We start from the raw sequence: 12,186 nt of genomic DNA, 5'->3' as shown, positions 1-12,186 counted from the left end.
TAATATGATATGATGATCTTCATAAGGAACTCAGCTGGTGCTTGTGTTTCTCTGTGGAAGACTTAATAAATAAGGCACATTCAGACCCCCTTTGTTTGACCAAAGCCATGACATTTTGTTTGATAACCTGCTCAGAATTATGAAAATCATTTCAATTGGTCCAACCCATAACATCTAGGACAAATTTCTAGACTATTCTAACCCCATCTGCCTCTGTTCAAATAAACTGCATTAGAAAAACTAAAACAAACCTCAGATCCTCAACATGATGTGCTCAGTACCCAGTGTATCAAAAACCAATGCCACATCCACGTCCTTGCAGGCCTTGAGGATTCAGGCCCTTTACCTCATAGATCCTGACTAGCCAGTGATCTGTGCTTCATCCAACATCAAGCTCAAAGATTTTTATTACCAATCTCAGTATTTCAGACATAGTCAAAGCCTGGTGGATGCTTGGCAACATCATGTGGAGACATGCCCAAAACTGTACTACCCATTTTGTACAAAAGAGTTTAGAAACACAATAGAATACCCAAGGTCCACAGGAAACTCCCTAGTTGGAGTAGACTGGTCATTCTCCTTGAAATGTCTTCTTTTTTTCTTTTTCTTTTCTTATTTTGTTTTTTCAAGATAGGGTTTCTCTGTGTAGCCTTGGCTGTCCTGCAACTCTTGGCTGGCCTTGATCTCAGAAATCTGCCTGTCTCTACCTCCTGGGTGCTGGGATTAAAGGAGTACACCACTGCTGCCGCCACCATTAACACCCAATGTGTCTTCCTGTATCTGTGCTTCTTCTAATCCACACCAGCCAAAGAAACTTATTGGTACCATCAAAGCAATACTCAGTGAGGCCTCCAAAAATGTCAAACACACAGCTGATATCAAGCTTCCTCAAAATTTCATAGAACAATTTTTCTTCTATGGATGCCATTGTTAACCTCCCAAGAAATGTGGCTACTATTCCATGTGTTATTATCCACAAAAACTGTCCACTAAAACTGCAGATTTGGTAGGTATAATCCCACCATCACATGACATTTGCATCCTCTGGAGTATTATGAGGAAGCCGATAATAGGCTTCTCAGAAGTCATCAAAAGTGATCCTATTGCCATGCAACCACAGGCAGATAGTATGATGGGGACTAAGGCCTCACTGTACACCCAAGCAGAATGAGAAGTGTATGTGTCAAGAAAGAATGCTATTACCAGCATCATCCCACTTGACTCTTTGTTCTTAATAGAGTAAATGGAATCCTGGTGCTTCTTGCCCTTCTTGTCCAGGTGACTTATATCCAGATTCTTCATTGATATGGACAGCACCAGGTAGACACCAGTGCCAGAAAGAATGCACATAACAGGTGCCAGTACCAGCACTGGACACAACATTACAGCTGAACAATACTTTCTGGTCACACCATACATGATGGTAACATCTGAGCACCAGACAGTTTGCTAAAGCAGTAATAGAGGGCAACTGGAAACAGGAGCTGAAGATCAAAATTGTAGGAAGACCTGTCCACAGGCAGGCAGATGCTCAGACAGGGTGGCAATAGTAGGGATGCTGTTCTTAGCCTAAGAAGGCTCCAGCAGTGAATAGAAAAGCTCTGTCCAGGGAGAAGCTTTTCTTGTCAGCATAAGTAGAGTTCCAACTGTGAGGAGGCCCAAGCCTACCAGGGAGATGTCACTCCCAAAAGGAACTTCAAAAACACCATGGATTCAGCTCCATACAGACAATCCACAAAGACATGGATCTAACAGAGACTGAACACTCCAAAGGCTGCTGTGAGTTCTGATGAAAGGACAGACTGAGAACCCGTGGAGATCTGCAGGGAAAGAATGACACTTGAGCAATAAACAGTGCTGCAGGCTACATAGATCTGTAGGGAAAATGGCCTGTTTGCAGGAAGAGGGTCAATTGAAGCAGGAGCACATAACCTCCCCATGAAGAGACCACTGGGCTGCCCAACAGGTGGAACTAGTCTTCAAGGCCTTGATCCACATATAGTTGGTGAGGAGCATGCAAAAGATAGTGATGCCTTTATCATTATAAGAGCCAGCTACAGGTGGAGAAATGCCTATAGAAATCATGGCAGCAGCTAGAAGCTGCTGTCTCCTTAAGTTCTTTGATAAGGTGGTATACAACTATGGTGGTGAAGTAGAGGAGAGGGGCCATTCTGAACAGACCTTCCAAACACTGATAGTGTTGCAATTTAAGAAAGCAGTACTAGAGAGAAAGACGGCCACGTGACAGAGTTCAAGCTTTCTATTAGGGAAAAGGACAGGGAGATCTGCCTCTAGGGACAGGAGCAGCAGGAGAGAGGAAAGAGGTGGGGGAATAAGGGAGGGAGAGACAGTGATAGGAACACAGAGAGGGCGGGGATAGGAGGTGGGCAGGGCCCTTTGAAAAGGGAACACAGTGAATATGCACAGGTGGTGCTCTTAGTGTTGTAGCTGAGGGCATATCCTGTCAGAAAAGACAGGCCAGTACAGATGCCTGAATGCTAACAGATATGACATGGAAAAAATATTGAGTACATGGTGGATTTCAGCAGAGGTGATCACATGCCTGGGTACGTTGTTCCTCCAGTGATTTTTCCCAAAGAGACAAAGGCCTGGTCATAGAATTTATAAAATCCCTCTTCAGCCAGAAACTAGATAACCAGATAATTAAAGTATGAATCAAATCCATAGACAACACTTTTGGATCTAAGGACAGCAAAGAGATGAGTGGGAAAAGGTAACACAGCAGCCACTGACAGAATGAAAAACTTCAGCAGTGTGTCCTGCTTCTCACAGGACAATGACAAAAATCCAAGCTTAGTCATCTTGACATCAATGCAGATGGTAATGGATGCTATTCAAATAGCCTGCAGACACTCCTCAGGAACCCACCAGGCTGCTCCTGCCACCTGACATGCTCCAACTTACATCATCTTAGTCTATTTTATGTTACTATAAAGAAATACCTTAATCTGGATAGAATCTCTTACCAGGGAGCCCAACTTTGTTTGTAGTCTGACTTTCATGGCATGGTGATGAATATCTCAGGACACAAAGAGAAAGATGTCTACCTTTCATATGGTCATATGGTAAAACTACATTTAGCTTGGAAGAAACTGCGAAGCTGTTTCCCAGAATGGCCATGTGACTTCTTACCCTAACATTAGTAGATGCACATTCTGACCTCTCTTTATCCTCACTAGAATTTTGGACTGCCAATATTTTATGTTAGCTCTCCCAAGCGTTCCACTGCAATATCTAATTACTACTTTAACCTGAAACTCCCTAATAGTTTGTCTATTCAGAATAATTTTTACCCTGCTTATTTTCCATGAGTACCTTCCTTGAAGAAGTGGTCCACTTTAAAATAGGCTTCTGTGGCTGGAAAGATGGCTCAGAGGTTAAGAGAACTGTTGTTCTTACAAAAAACTGGAGCTCTGTTCTTAGAGCCCAGGTCAGGTGGCTTCCAATGACCTGCAACTCCAGCTGCAGAGAACCTAATGCCCTCTACTGGCCTCTGAGGGTAACACACACACACACACACACACACACACACACACACACACACACACACACACACAATAACAAACAAAAATAATCTTTAAGACAGTTTTATTTTCAGCTGGGCGGTGGTGGCACAGACCTTTAATCCCAGCACTTGGAAGGCAGAGGCAGGGAGATCTATGAGTTCAAGACCAGCCTGGTCTACAAGAGCTAGTTCCAGGACAGCCTACTAAGCCACAGAGAAACTCTGTCTCAAAAAAACAAACTAAATAAAAAAACAAAAAATGGTTTTATGGAGAATTCTCAATAGAGGAATCTAAAATGGCTGAAAGACACATAAGAAAGTGCTCAACATCCGTAGCCATCCAGGAAATGCAAATCAAAACAACTCTGAGATACCATCTTACTCCTGTCAGAAGGGCCAAAATCAAAAAAACAAATGACAGTTTATGCTGGAGAGGATGTAGAGAAAGGGGAACACTCTTCCACTGCTGGTGGGAATGCAAACTCGTGCAGCCACTTTGGAAATCAGTGTGGAGATTCCTCAGGAAAGTGGAAATCAGTCTACCACAAGATCCAGCAATTCCACTCTCAGGCATATACCCAAAAGAAGCAAATTCATACAACAAGGACATCTGTTCACTGATGTTCGTAGCAGCATTACTTGTAATAGCCAAAACCTGGAAGCAACCTAGATGCCCCTCAACTGAATAAAGAATGGATAGAGAAAATGTGGTACATTTACACAATGGAGTACTACTCAGCAGAAAAAAAAAAAACAATAGAATCTTGAAATTCGCAGGCCAATGGATGGAACTAGAAGAAACCAATCTGAGCGAGGTAACCCAGTCACAAAAAGACAAACATGGCATGAACTCACTCATATATGTATTTTAGACATAGAACAATGGATTACCATCCTACAATCCACACTGCCAGAGAAGCTAGGAAATAAGGAGGACTTTAAAAGAGACATACATGCCCCCCCCCCGAGAAGGGGTAAGGGACAAGATCTCCTGAGCAAATTGGGAGCATGTGGGGAGGTGGGAGGGAGCTAGGAGAATGAGGAGGAGAGGAAGGGTGGGTGGGGAGGACATGAGGGAGCAGGAAGTTTGAGTTGGGAGAAGAATAGAGGAGAGCAAGCTAAGAGATACCATAATAGAGGGAGCCATTATATGTTTACAGAGAAATCAGGCACTAGGGAAATGTCCAGAGATCTACAAGGATGACACCAACTAACAATCTAAGCAACAGAGGAAAGGCTACCTTAAGTTCCCTCCCCTGATAATGAGATTGATGACTGACTTATATGCCATCCTATAGCCCTCATACAGCAGCTGGTGGAAGTAGAAGCAAACACCCTAAGCTAAACACTGAACTGAACTGGAATCCAGTTGCAGGGAAGGAGGAGTGATGAACAAAGTGGACAAGACCTGCCTGGTGAAGCCCACAGAAACAGCTGACCTGAGCAAGAGGGAGCTCTTGGTCCCAAGACTGATAGCTGGGAAACCAGCATGGGACTGATCCAGACCCCATGAATGTGGTGTCAGTGAGGAGGCCTCAGAAATCTATGGGGCCTCTTGTAATAGATCAGTACTTATCCCTAGCATAGGAATGGACTTTGGGAGCCCATTTCACATAGAGGGATACTCCATGAGCCTAGACACACAGGGGAGGGCCTAGGCCCTATCCCAAAGGATATGACAGACTCTGAAGACACCCCCCATGGAAGGCCTCACTCTCCCTGGGGAAACAAAAGGTTATGGGATAGGTAGGGTGTTAGTGGTGGGGGGTAGGGGAGGAAGTGAGGGAGAGGGAACTGGGATTGACATGTGAAACAATCTTGTTTCTAATTTAAATAAAAAATGGAGAAGAAAAAGAAACCTCCATGACTTTCTAAAAAAAAAAAGTTTTATTTTCTTATTGAAATTTCAGTATATATTTGGAAATTTTGGAAGCTAGTTCTTTATCAGATGTGTGTTTTCTAGACATTTCTTCTCAGTCTTGTCTTTTCATTCTCTTAACAGTCATTTTCACGGAGAAAAATAAAGTCCAACTCAGGATTTTTCCCATTCTTTTGATTCACAGTAATTTTGATTGTTTCATCTAAAACATTTTGTATTGATAAACCCAATGTTGCCTGTTTTTTTTTTTATTTTGTTTACTTCTATATTGTTTAATTATTACCTTTAGGTGTACAATTCATTTGAGGTAGATATTCAAGAAAGGTGTCAGATCTGTGGCTCGTTTGCTTGTTTGGCAGGTTTTCATCCATTGTGCCAACACCATTTCTTGAAACCTCTCTGTGTCTTGTCTCAATGAGTGGTCTTTGTTGGAAGCATCAGCTGGCTGTGTCTATTTTGGAATACTCCACAGTGTTTCTCTGAGTGGCAGTCTACTCCTTCAGCAATGCATCTTGGCTTGATTGCTCTTGCTGTACAGTGAATTTTCTATCATCCAGGGAGACTGCTCAGCTTTATTGTTCTACAGTATCATTTTGGCATCTTTAAGTCTCTTGCATTTCTGTGTCAAATTTGTGTTCAGTTTTTTCAGGGCCAGTAATACATCTTGTCGGGATTCTAATTGGGATCTTACAGACTCTGTAAATAAAATTAGGAGTAAATTATGTCTTAAGAGTATTGGGTCTTTCCCCCATGATTAGGGATTCCATTTATTTAGATTTGCTTTGACTTCTTTCATCAGAGTGTTGGGTTTTTTATTTAACATTCAAATCTTATGCATATTTGACACATTTACTGAATAACTTCAGTTTTTAGGCAATTTATGAAGGGCATTTTAAAACAGCAAACTCCAGATACACCTTGCTGGTATTTTGAAAATAATTACTTTAAAAAGAAGATTGAATTTTCCTTTCAACTGTTTGAATGTGAGTGCAGTGCCTGTGGAAGCCAGAATAGGGCAACAACTACCCTAGGATCTGGAGTTACAGGTGGTTGTCAGTCACCTGTCTGGCATGGGTGCTGGGAACCACTTGCGTCCTCTGGACCACTGCCAGGTCTGTATCTGCTGAGCCATCTCTCTAGTCGCTGAAAACACTTATTTTTATAACCTTGAATGCTGAGAACTTGGCAACTTGCTTCTTAGGTGCTCAACCAAGTGTCTTCAGAAGATTTATTTGTGTTGGGTTTCTCCGTATGGAATCCATCACAGGAGAAACACAAGTGTTCCTTCTTTTCTGATTCTCATTCCTTTGCTTTTTGTTTTGTTTCTTATTGCGCCATTGAGGCTTTTTGCATGTGCTATGGAATAGGGATTATGAGAAGCTACCTCCCTGTCTCCCTTCAGTAGCACAAAGAAACCTCTCTAACTTCCCAGTGGTCTGATGTCATCTATGGGGACGTCTCAGAGACTCTTTACAGAATTGAGGCTTTTCCATTATTTCTAGTCTGCTGCTAGTTTTTTTTTTTTTAAATCATGATTTTAGTTTGGGTTGTATAAGGTGCTTTTGTACATCAGTTGATATAATATTTTCTTTAAAATATTGATAGATACATTTTCTAGGATAACTGATTCTTTTATCACAATATAATGTTGCTTTTTATCCCCAATAATTTTTCATTATTTGAAGTCTTCCTTGTCTGAAAGGAAGCTGCCCAGGCTTTCTTTTTCTTAGTTTTAGCATTGTGTGTTTGCATTGTGTATCCCCTGACTGGAAACCTAAGTCTTTATATGTAAAGTGAGTTTTCGTAGACAATATAGACCTTGTTTTTTAAATCCTGTCACAACTTCTTGCAATTCAATTGATGCATCAAGATCATTCATAATTTCCTATAGTTGTATTAGGGATTACCATGCCTGTCATTCAGCATATAATGACAATTTGCTAAATCATAGCTTTTAGTGCAACAGTCACTTGATGGAGATGTCACCATAGTGTTGTAGCATTATGTGCTACCCACATATTTGTGGTGAAGCAGGTGTAAACTAGCCCTCTTGTTGCTAGTTACTGAAGTAGAGCACATACACCATGTATGATGTATACTAAATGAACTTGTGTTGTAGCTCAGCAGGGGAGTCATGACTGGTACAGGAAAACTTGTTTTTGTTGATGTTTGTTCTTGTTTTTTGGTTCAAGGGACTCTTCCTAGGCTCTAGGTGAGACTGGCTTAGGGGTAAAGCCCAACAGCTAACAGAACCAGAGCTATAGATGTGTGTGTGTGTGTGTGTGTGTGTGTGTGTGAGAGAGAGAGAGAGAGAGAGAGAGAGAGAGAGAGAGAGAGAGAGAGAGAGAGAGAGAGACCATATAGCTGAAGGGCTGTCAGGAAGTAGGCAGCCATTAAGCTACTGGTAGTCTGTGAGGTTTTAAAGAACTTCTGGCAGAAACTGGGTTGAAACACAGGCTGGAGCTGAGGTGGTCAGTCCAGTTGGCCAATCCCAAGGCATCCAGGTATAGTATAGTCTCAGCTTCAACCCCTTACACACAGCTTCCAGAAAGGGTTAGAGGTTATCTGGAACCTGGAACCAGAATGCTTTCCTGGCATTTTGACATCCAGCAAGGACATTATCAGAACTGATAATGCTTTTCCTGACCAATTTCTATCTCTTGTTCTTGTTACTGCCTATGCTCAAGGCCCTGAGTTCGATCCCAAGCACAGAGATGAGAAGGAGCAAGAGTGTGATGCTGGATTCTGCATTCTCTGTGCTACACTAATCTGTGCTGCTTAGGAGTAAAAACCATCTGTGGCTCAGGGTTGCCTCCTCTTCTGACTGTGTACTCTAGCTTGTGCATGTTCTCTCCACTGATGCTCATGTGGTGATGGATTTTCTGCCTCTTTTCTGAGTGTGCACTCATCACTTAGTGATTCATGGCTCATTCGCTGCACTTTTTGACTGTTTGCTTTTGCTTAGGTCTTTCTTTTCTGCCATGCTAGTCTGTGTTAAGTATTTGTGTATGTGCATGTTAAATGCTTGTGTGTGTGTGTGTGTGTGTGTGTGTGTGTGTGTGTGTGTGTGTGTGTGTGTGTTGACAATTTCATAGTTATCTTGCTTGGCATTTCAAGTTTCTGGAATCTACAGATTAATGACTGGCATTTTGAAATTTTTTCATATTCTATCCCATGAAATGTCCATTTTTCTTATCCCCCCTGACTTTCCTCTCCTCTGGTTTTTCCAATTAAACAATGTTAATGCCTCTTAATAGCTGTCCAAGGATTTTTAGATGGCATGTTATTCGTGGTTTTGTTGTTGATTTTGAAAATTCCTTTTTCTTTTTGTGTTTCAATTTGCAAAGTTTCTACTGACTCATACTCAGGCTCAGTAATAATTTCTTTTGTTATGTTCAGCCCACTGATGAACCTGCCAATTTGATTCTGTACTCTTTATTTCTGTTCTTTCAATCCTAGCATTTTCCTGTTGATTTTTAGAGTTTTCATCTTTGTGTTTCCATCAGGCATCTATTCTTTTGCGTGTCTTTCTCCCACTAGGTGCCTTAACATATTAATCATGTTTGATTTAAATTTCTCTGTCTGTTCTTCTAAAACCTGTGTTATATCTAAACCCCACAGTTGCCTTCTCTTTTCAGACAGTTTTTTCTCTTGTTTTTTGTTTGGGGGGTATGCTTTTTGGTATGTTTTCTTATTTTATGGCTTCTTGTAATATTTTGTTGGAAGCTAGGCATATTGTGTCATTTAATAGGCATTGTGGTTAGTGAGTGTTAGTGTGAGGTTTTGTTTTAATCTAGCTTGAAGTGGGCCTGTATTCATGTTTGCTGTGGCTGTAGTTGCAAAAGGTTCCACATACTGTCATGGTTTTGATCCTCTGTTGTCTTTGGCTTCCCTAATGACTGTCTCTTCAGAGCACATCTGGGGCTCTTTGTTTTAACTCATTCTTCCTCTAGAGTTCTCTTGGTAGTCAGAAGGGTGGAGAAGAGGGGAGGCACCTCTAATTTTATGATTAGACTAAAATTGCTTATTTTAATGAGATTGTATACTTGGGCCCTGACATTCTCAAGTGTTGCTCCACCCATACCCCATAGACTAAGAGGATGTCCTCAGGGACCAGGTTTCCACTGGAGAAAACTCTAATGATGTCTTTTTCCTCAGAGAACAGAACTTTGTTCTAGAAAATGCTTAAGGTATTTCACAAAGGTTATTCTTTCTTCTTCATCTTCTCAGAGTTTGGGGAGGGGACTCTTAAATATTCACTATGAGAAGAAAGTGAGGTTCTTGGTGGTAAAATTGACTAAAAGGCAGGACATGAACCACATTATTACTTTGAAGATAGTCTCTACGAGCCTCCAGTTATTTATTCTATAATTACTTCTGAGCTTTTGTTTGATTTGTAACTTCAGAAGTTTCTTCGGCTCTCTGCAAGTTCACTGCTATCTCCATGGTGGTGACTAGTTTAGTAATGTCTGTTCTCTGACAGAATCAAGATGAGTCACTGATTTTTTTTGTTCAGTTTTTTATTGTAATAGAGTGATGCTAACCTAGTGGCCAACCCTTCATTCTACAATATTGACATGATAAGCAAGACATGCCCACTAGTGTAATGATAGTGGCACAAATATTATAAGGATAACCAACTGCTTTTTAAATTTTGAATTTGAGACCTATTCCTCAGGAGGAAATTTACGCCTATTTCTGTAAACTGTGTTAAAACCTCATGACTTGGGAATCCATAGGCATATTCTCAGTGCCTCATTACCGCCATCATAAGCACAGCTTGATTCATTCTACATGGTTTTATTTAGACAGTGCTTTTGCCTAGATACATTCTAAGAATACTTCCACACCAAGAAGAGGCACTAGCCCTCCTACCTGTCAGCAGTGTGGCCCATGAGTGACTTTGCAACTAGGAACACAATAGGCTGACACAATAAATAGACAGCACCATGTATTCCAGAATGCAAGGTAGCTCTGGCCAGGGGTCATTCCCCATCACCAAACAAATGGACAGAAACGGACATGCCCAGCAGTAACAACAAGGAGGCAGAAATGTCAGAGAAGTTCCCAGAGTCTCCACAAGGGCCAGGACAGCAAAGCTTCAGAAGCAGGCAGCAGAGTTGGAATGTGCTTGTGTTTTCTAAGGATGTTAAAATGGTCAAGGCTTTTAGCAGAATGGAGAAGGGTTAGCAGGTAGTCACAAAGCTTAGAAAACATGAAGAAAAACCATTCTGTACTCTTAACCTCTGTGGTGATTTGAATAGGAATAACCCCCCCACTACAGACTAATGTGCTTGATTACTTGGTATACAGGGAGTAGCACTATTGGAGGTTTTGCCTAGTTGGAGTACCTCTGGCTTTATTGGAGGAAGTGTGTCACTAGGGGGTGGGCTTTGAGTTCTCAGAAGCCCAAACCAGTTCTTTTCCTGTGGATTAAGATGTAGGATTCTCAGTTCCTTCTCCAATACCACGTCTACCTGCATGTTTCCATGTTTCCAGCCATGATGGACTAAACCTCTGAAACTGTAAGCCAGCCCCAATTAAATGTTTTCTTTTATAAGATTGCAGTGGTCATGGTGTCTCTTCATATCAATGGAACCCCTTACTCAGATAACTCCAAACTATAATAGATAAACATTCCCTTAGATTGGGAAATTAGAAAAAGAAGCAACAAAGAAAGCATACTTGAGTCCAAACTCCTGAACAGACAAGGAGTAGTATATAGGTCCAGTTTGGTTTAAGGCTCTGCTTCTGTCTTCCTAGAAAGGTTAATGTTTTAATGTTTTGAATGTTGGATTTCTATGCTTTGTAAATGATGCTTTTTGAGAAAATGGGCAGGCATAATGAGAGACCCTCTCTGCAAAGTGCAAGGAACACAAATCAAGGGGATGCAATGTACCAGGCTTTCTCTTTTAGGCCATGAACCAGCTTCCAAATCATAACATGGAGACTTCTTATTAGTTATGAATGCTCAGCCTAGCTTAGGCTCATTTCTGGTTAGCTCTTTTAACTTAAGTTAACCTATTTCTATTTATCTACTTTTCGCCTTAGGGCTTTTTACTTGTCTTTCACTGCTTCTCATGTCTGGCTGGTGACTGCTTGGCTTCTTGTCCCCAGTGTGCATGTGGGTGTCCCTCTCTTTCTCCCTCATTGTCTTTTCCTTCTTCTTGAGCCTAGAGTTCTCCTCCTATTCATTCTCTCTGCCTGTCAGTCCTGCCTAGCCTTTCTCTGACTATCTATTGGCTGTTCAGCTCTTTAGTTAGATATCTGGTGCCTTAGGCAGGCAAGGTGAAACAAATGCAACTTCTTTACATAATTAAGCAAGTGAAGCATAAACAAAAGTTAACACATATTTACATCATTAACAAAGGCAACAGAAATAAAAGTAACACACCTTTACACTGGTAAAGTTATATTCTGCAGCATAAACAAATATAACCCATCTTTACATAGTAAATAATATTCTACAACAATGAAACAGAATTATTGTGGAATATTAATTTAATATGTGTTACATTTGTTTTTGCTGTGGAATATTTATTAATGGTGCAAAGATGTGTTAGAGTTGTTTAATTAAATAAAATTAACCTGAGGACAGAAGTGGTAAGGAGAAACCATGTGTAGCTAGGGTTCTTAACTGGGGCCTGAGCAGAAGGACACCCTGTTTTGGGGGAACTCTGAGCTAGGTTAGCTGCTTGCTATTCAGCCTCTCTGAGCTAGCAGAATTTCCCCTCAATGGTTACCTTGTCCAGGAGTTTTGCTATGTTACATGAATGTTCTG

At 41.1% G+C, this 12,186-nt stretch overlaps 1 pseudogene; it reads right to left on the bottom strand.

Annotated features, from left to right (window-relative positions):
* Positions 1–289: 289 nt before the first annotated feature.
* On the bottom strand, positions 290–2,822 carry LOC100769751 (annotated as a pseudogene).
* Positions 2,823–12,186: the final 9,364 nt, after the last annotated feature.

The sequence above is a fragment of the Cricetulus griseus genome, assembly GCF_003668045.3.
Source record: "Cricetulus griseus strain 17A/GY chromosome 1 unlocalized genomic scaffold, alternate assembly CriGri-PICRH-1.0 chr1_1, whole genome shotgun sequence".
Taxonomy (NCBI): Eukaryota; Metazoa; Chordata; class Mammalia; order Rodentia; family Cricetidae; genus Cricetulus; species Cricetulus griseus.
This window is presented reverse-complemented; position numbering and strand designations above follow the sequence as displayed.